At 45.8% G+C, this 6,371-nt stretch overlaps 1 long non-coding RNA gene across 1 annotated transcript; it reads right to left on the bottom strand.

The window, feature by feature from the left end:
- LOC108633782 lies at positions 465-4,548 on the bottom strand. The gene is made up of 3 exons (XR_001917146.1): positions 4,489-4,548; positions 870-933; positions 465-516 (listed from the first exon to the last, which is right to left on the bottom strand). It is a non-coding gene; the product is annotated as an uncharacterized LOC108633782 (long non-coding RNA).

Below are 6,371 nucleotides of genomic sequence, written 5' to 3'. Positions count from 1 at the left end.
TTTAAGTGTTAGTCACTCTGATTCCTTGTGACCCCCCATGGACTGTAGCCCACCAGGCTCCTCTGTCCATGGAATTCTCCAGGCAAGAATACTGGAGTGAGTAGCCATTCCTTTCTCCAGGGAATCTTTCTGACCCAGGGATCGAACCCGAGTCTCTTGCATTGCAGGCAGATTCTTTACCACCTGAGCCACCAGGAAAGCTCTCAGCTTTAAGAAGAGTGGTCGATGGTGCCTACATTGTATAAACAATGTACTTGCCTTCCTCCTGGGAATCTGAAATGTTGATATGTGTCAGGCAGAGGCTGCCTGCATGATCAGCCACCAGTAAAAACTCTGGGTCCTGAGACTCTGATGAGATTCCTGGGTTGGTAACATTTTACGTGTGTTGTCACACTTGTTGCTGGGAGATTGAGATGCATTCTTTGTGACTTCTCTGGGAAAGGATCCTTAGGAGCTTGTACCTGCTTAGACTTTATGTTCTTTTTCCCTTTGCTGATTTTGCGTTATATCCTTGTGCTGTAATGAAACATAACCATGAGTCTGACAATATGCTGAGCCCTTTGAGTCCTCCTGGAGAATCATCAAACTGGGGGGTGACTTTGGGTAGCTCTTCAAGCAAGCTGGGGGGCATTATTTCTAACAAAGGGGAGGGGGCCTCTACTATAGGCAAAGAGGGTTCAGGAGAACCTGGGAGCTAAAAATTCTCATATGCATCACTCAGATAGGCCCAATCCAAGTCTCAGGTCCAGCGTTTCACCTATTAGGGCCCTGATTTCAGCACAGGAAACTTTCCAGAAGGAGAATTTTACTCTCTCTAAAGCTCTGCTACACTCTGTTTCTGTCCACTGCTTACAAGAGATCAACATTACCTTAAATGTTGCCTAGAAGGCCCTTGGGTTCCCACAGGTTTGCTTGAATTGTTGATTAATCATCCTGAAAGAAAGTGAAAGTGTTAGTCACTCAGTCGTGTCTGACTCTTTTGACCCCACGGACTGTAGTCCACCAGGCTCCTCTGTCCATGGGATTTCACAGGCAAGAATACTGGAGTGGGTTGCCATTTCCTTCTCCAGGGTGTCTTCCCGACCCAGGGATTGATCCCAGGTCTCCCCCATTGCAGGCAGACTCTACTTTCTGAGCCACCAGGGAAGGCCTACTTTCTTCAATAAATCAAAGGCCTGCAGCAATGGCTACTCAATTCTTTGTATTTAACACATCTCTCCTACTTCTCGAGAGCCAGAGATATTGCACCAGTGAATACACTGTGTAAGGACAATCAAAACGGAGTTGATATTACTAAGAGAGCTCTTTACAGTGGAGCTGGAAGACCACTAAAGAGCTCTGGCTTATGCACATCTCAGCCCGAATGGAATAAGAACTTTGACCATTTCTTAACATGAATCTGCCAGCAGTGCAGGAGACATGGTTTCAATCCCTGGGCTGGAAAGATCCCCTGGAGAAGGAATGGCAACCCACTTTGGTATTCTTGCCTGGGAAATTCCATGGGGCCTCAAAAGAGTCAGACATGACTGAGCGGCTAACACTAACAAACACGATCTTAACTTAGGTATCAAGAACATCTGTCCAATGTTCCAGAAACGCAAGATACTTAAAGATCCTTATCCTAAAATAGCTTGTTCAGTCTATCCCTTAAGGATAGATATTTCCTTTCTTGTGTTAGCAAGGGTGTCAGTCATACATCAACGAGAATCTGTCATAATTATATGTATACAATTATGAGGGGTTGTAGTTCTTAAACAACCTTGTGGCTCTTGCCTTTATATGTCCCTGACTGCTTTTCTTCCCTGGAACACTCCTCTGTTTTACCCAAATCTGTGTCTCCTGAATAGAAATTCTTTTTAAAAAAATTTTTATTTATTTTTCGTGAGGATAATTGCTTTACAATATTGTGTTGGTTTCTGCCAGACATCAACATGAATCAGTCATAGGTGTACATATGCCCCCTCCCTCTTGAACCTCCCTCGCACCTCCCACCCCATCCCATCCCTCTAAGTTGTCACAGAGCATCGGATTTGAGCTTCCGGTATCATACAGCAAATTCCCACTGGCTATCTCTTTTATATATAGTAATATATATTTTCAATGCTACTCTCTCAACTAAATTGCAGTTCTTAAGATCCCAAATAAAATTATTTATTCTTTGCAGCCTTAATACTGACTGTGAGCTGACAGTATCCACTATGTGTGTGCACGCTAAATCACTTCAGTTGTGTCCAACACTTTGCGACCTCATGGACTGTAGCCCCCTATGTAGCCCTCCATGGGATTCTCCAGGCAAGAATAGTGGAGTGGGTTGCCATGCCCTCCTCCAGGGGATATTCTCCACCCAGGGGAACCCACATCTCTTATGTCTCCTGCATTGGCAGGTGGGTTCTTTACCACTGAGCGACCTGGGAAACCCATCCACTGCTGCTAGTGAGATGTTAATTGCGCCACTGCAGGAAACCAGGGCCTGTTTCTTCTCCCCTCACCGCTGGGTGGGGTTCTCATTCTCATCCCTTGGGTTGATCCAGTTGTTCTGTCTTCAGGATCCCTATTATTACTATGATGACTACAGTTTAATTATACATGTATAATACTTTTTTGAGCTTATTCTGTGACTGCACGTAAAGGAGCTCCTTTATTTCTGATGCCATCCTGGTGGCAGAGTTACTATTATCTCTATTCTCAATTGAGGAAATGAAGCTTCCAGGGTGTGATTAGCCTATGTCAGATTTTGCTGAGTGACAGAGTCAGGGAGTAAATCCAGATTTTTCTGACTCCAAGTCCCCTCTTTCTTTTCTACCACACTGTTCTGCTTCTCCAAAGAATCAGGCATTTTAGGTCCTATAGTAGGTGAGGAATTTGCTTGGTTTGCATTTTGTTCTTCAGATTCTTGTGACCACCTTAGTATTGATATGACTGTGGCCATCCCGGTAAATACTTTTGACCTAAAAGAACCAAGTGTATATAAGAGTGGTGCTTGTCAACACTTAACACGCCAATAAGTCCCTTGGGGATCTTAAATGTTAAAATGTGTATTCTGTTTCGGAAGTCTGTATTTCTGACAAGCTGATACTCCTAGTTCTCTGACACACAGAACAACTAGGTTCTTAGTAGTCCTTGAGCGATTAAAGTAAGAAAAATGTAGGAATATGGATGTATCTTCATCTTCAATTTTTCAATCTGGAAAAATGGAAAACATTTCTCCATGTCAATTCAACCCACAAACACTCTTGCTTTAAAAAAGTAACACAAGTAACGTGGCAAAACTGATTAGAATTTAGCCAGCCATAAGATAAAAATAATGATTTCTAATAGCACTGTTTAGGGATTTGATTGGTGAAGCTCGTAGATAAGTCACATAGGTATCTGTCCTACACCAAATTGTCTTTCCAGTTTTGCAAGGACAAGTCAGAAGACAGCTCGATTTTGACCAATCCATGGAGACTGGACTCAGTGATCTTGGGGGATTATAGCTATAGTGGGTGATGTTTACAAGCTTCAAACTATTAACAGTAGTCTACTTGGGAGCTATCTGAGAGTCTGTGATAAACCTTGAAAATCTCTCAAAAGGGCTTGCTGAACTCCTGTCCCCCTACACACCCAACCATCTTCCCGTTGTGTTGCTAAGCTCTGCCGTCGGTCAGCCAAGAGCTGGCCTGCTCTCCAGTCCTGCCCTTCCTCCTGGCAGGTGCCTGGCAGGTGGCCGATGTTTGGCTCCTGCTTGTCCCTGGGCTCTCTTTGGGTTGCACGATCAGGACAGAGGGGTGGGGACAGGAGCAGGGCATGGCCACCTAGAGATCATTCTTAGGGTCAAAAACTAGACCAAAGACCACAAAAATCTAAGGCTTTGCGGGTTGGCTTCTTAATGCTGGGACATTTGGTGGCCTTAGCTCAAATTCCACAAAGCTTCCCTCTGACTTTTTGCAGAAAAAAAGGTAAGAAAAGTGTTAGTTGCTTAGTCATGTCCGACTCTTTGGGACCCCATGGACTGTAGCCTGTCAGGCTCCTCTGTCCATGGCATTCTCCAGGCAAGAATACTGGAGTGGGTTGCCATTCCCTTCTCCAGGGGATTTTCCCGACCCAAGAATTGAACCAATGTCTCTTATGTCTCTTGCATTGGATTCTTTACCTCTTGAGCCACCAGGGAAAGCCCAAACCCAAAGGCAATTCAATTCAATCTCCCCTCCTCCCACTCTTTGTACCAAACCACACAGCCAGCCTCTTGTGGAGTCCTTGTCTTGGCTGCCTTGATACTCATGTGACAAAATATTTCCACTCGAAATTTTGAGTTTCACCTGCTCCCTTACTTTTCATTTAAATGGCACCACAGAGGTTTGGGCTAGAGGTATTTTTCCCCTAGTCAAAATGGCCTTCTCCCATCAAGAAGCTTCAAGGCTGACAAGTCAATGTATTTATTTATTTGTCTACCCATCCATCCATTTATTTATTTATTTGCTGTATAAGGTAATAGCTTATGGTACTTACCCGGAGCCAGCTGTTTGCAGGATGCGGAGAGCAGGTGGTCTGGGAGGCCTCTGATGAATTGCAAAAGACACTCACCAGCTGCCGACACTGTGTGTAATGAGCAAACCTGCAAAAATCTTTATTTTCGATTGGATTGTACCTTTAAGTAAGCAAGGGAGACAGCCAGTATAACTACAGACCATGACCAACAACCCACATAAACAGTGTGCAAACACAAGTGATTAATGTACCAGTATTTCAAAACATCTAAAGCTAATGAGTCAGATTTACTAGGGTGCACAAAAGAGGGGGAGAGGCGGTGGGGGAGGAGGGAACAACTTAATGGGCTTTAATGGCCTTGAGCAGAAGCCCAAGAAGTCTCCTGCCTTCCGTCCACTGTGCCATCGAGCTGCTAAACAAACATCCTGCTGGCCCACGAAGGCCATTTTCCTTCTGGCCACTGGGGAGTTGGGGGGAGTTTCCAGTTTTAGGATAGAAGGAGGGGAGCTAGCCAGTGACCACTGCACCCTCCAGTGATCTCTGATGGTATGCAGGGATAATGGGTTACAAAGACAGACATTAATAAGGTAAGAAAAGAGGGGGGAGGTTTATTAATTTTTCAAGTAAGTTAGCAGGCCCCAGGGCATGGTAAAAGTGTAAAGAATCTGGTGAGCGATGAGGGGCTGGACTGATTAATGCAAGTCAGCTGTCCTCGGAGGGCCATAGCAATAATGATGAGATTATGGAAGAACCTACTGAAGACAAATGAGATGCATGTGGAATAAAAACGAAGTGTCCTAGTTCCTCTTTTGGAGTGCACGGTGGATTTTTATGAAGGCAGAACAGAGGTACAAATGACAGCCAGAGGGGGTGCCAGACCCGGCAATGGGCTTGTTCTGCTCCAGTGCTTCCAGCCTGGGGACTTCCAGAATTCTAGGCCTGCCTGGGAAAGGGCTGAGAAGGACACACATCCCAGGAAAACTCTCTCCACAGGCAGGGGGAGCAGGGTTCAAGGCCGCCACGCTGTCCCCGCAGCCTGTCGCCTGGTCTGCGTTTACTGCCCACGCAGCCCTCTCCTTTCGTGCTACTGTTTCCTCCAGGCTGTGCCAGGCGCTGGGCTTCCTCTGTTGGTCAGATGTGCTAAGTCGCTTCTGTTGTGTCCTTCTCTGTGCGACCCCATGGACTCTAGACTGCCAGGCTCCTCTGTCCATGGGGTTTTCCAGGCAAGAATCCTGGAGTGGGTTGCCATGCCCTCCTCCAGGGGATCTTCCTGTCCCGGGGATCGAACCACGTCACTAACATCTCCTGCATTGGCAGGTGGGTTCTTTACTACCTGCCACCACTAGCGCCACCAGTCTTTAACCTGCTTCTGCTGCTGACCAATGAGTTTGGAGCTGGAGAAAAGGAAATCAGAACTGTTTTCTTTTCCTTCTGGAAAGTGCTCACTAGATAACCTGTTTGTCCTTTCTCTGCACTTGTCGTCTTGCTTGTGTACCTAAGACACCTTCCTGGGATGCCTCTTAGTCTATGTCTTTCAATGGACGTGAAGGGAGGGCAGGCAGCATCTGCAGTGGGCCCTTGCCTTCTACACTCAAGTGCAGAAGATTGATGGAGGTCACCCTTGAATTTCCAAGTGCAGAGTTATTTGAGGGTCCTGCTCTAAAGCCAGGTCCAGGTCCCAGCCTCCAGAGACTTTGGAGTAGGTTCCAGGAATCTGCCTTTCTAACAAGCACTTCACAAGTGGTTCTATGCTAGTGGTCCTCAGAGAAGAGTTTGATAAACCCAATCAAAGGAAACAAGATTAACTAAATGTTACCTCAGATAGGTTCTTCTGGATGTCAAAGTGCCAAAAATGTCACTGTGAATGATTTGATCCTTTCTGTTGGTTCACTAAGACTTGAGGG

The sequence above is a fragment of the Capra hircus genome, chromosome 24, assembly GCF_001704415.2.
Source record: "Capra hircus breed San Clemente chromosome 24, ASM170441v1, whole genome shotgun sequence".
NCBI classification, from domain to species: domain Eukaryota; kingdom Metazoa; phylum Chordata; class Mammalia; order Artiodactyla; family Bovidae; genus Capra; species Capra hircus.
The sequence above is the reverse complement of the archived record's forward strand: the minus strand, read 5'-3'. Positions and strand labels throughout refer to the sequence as shown.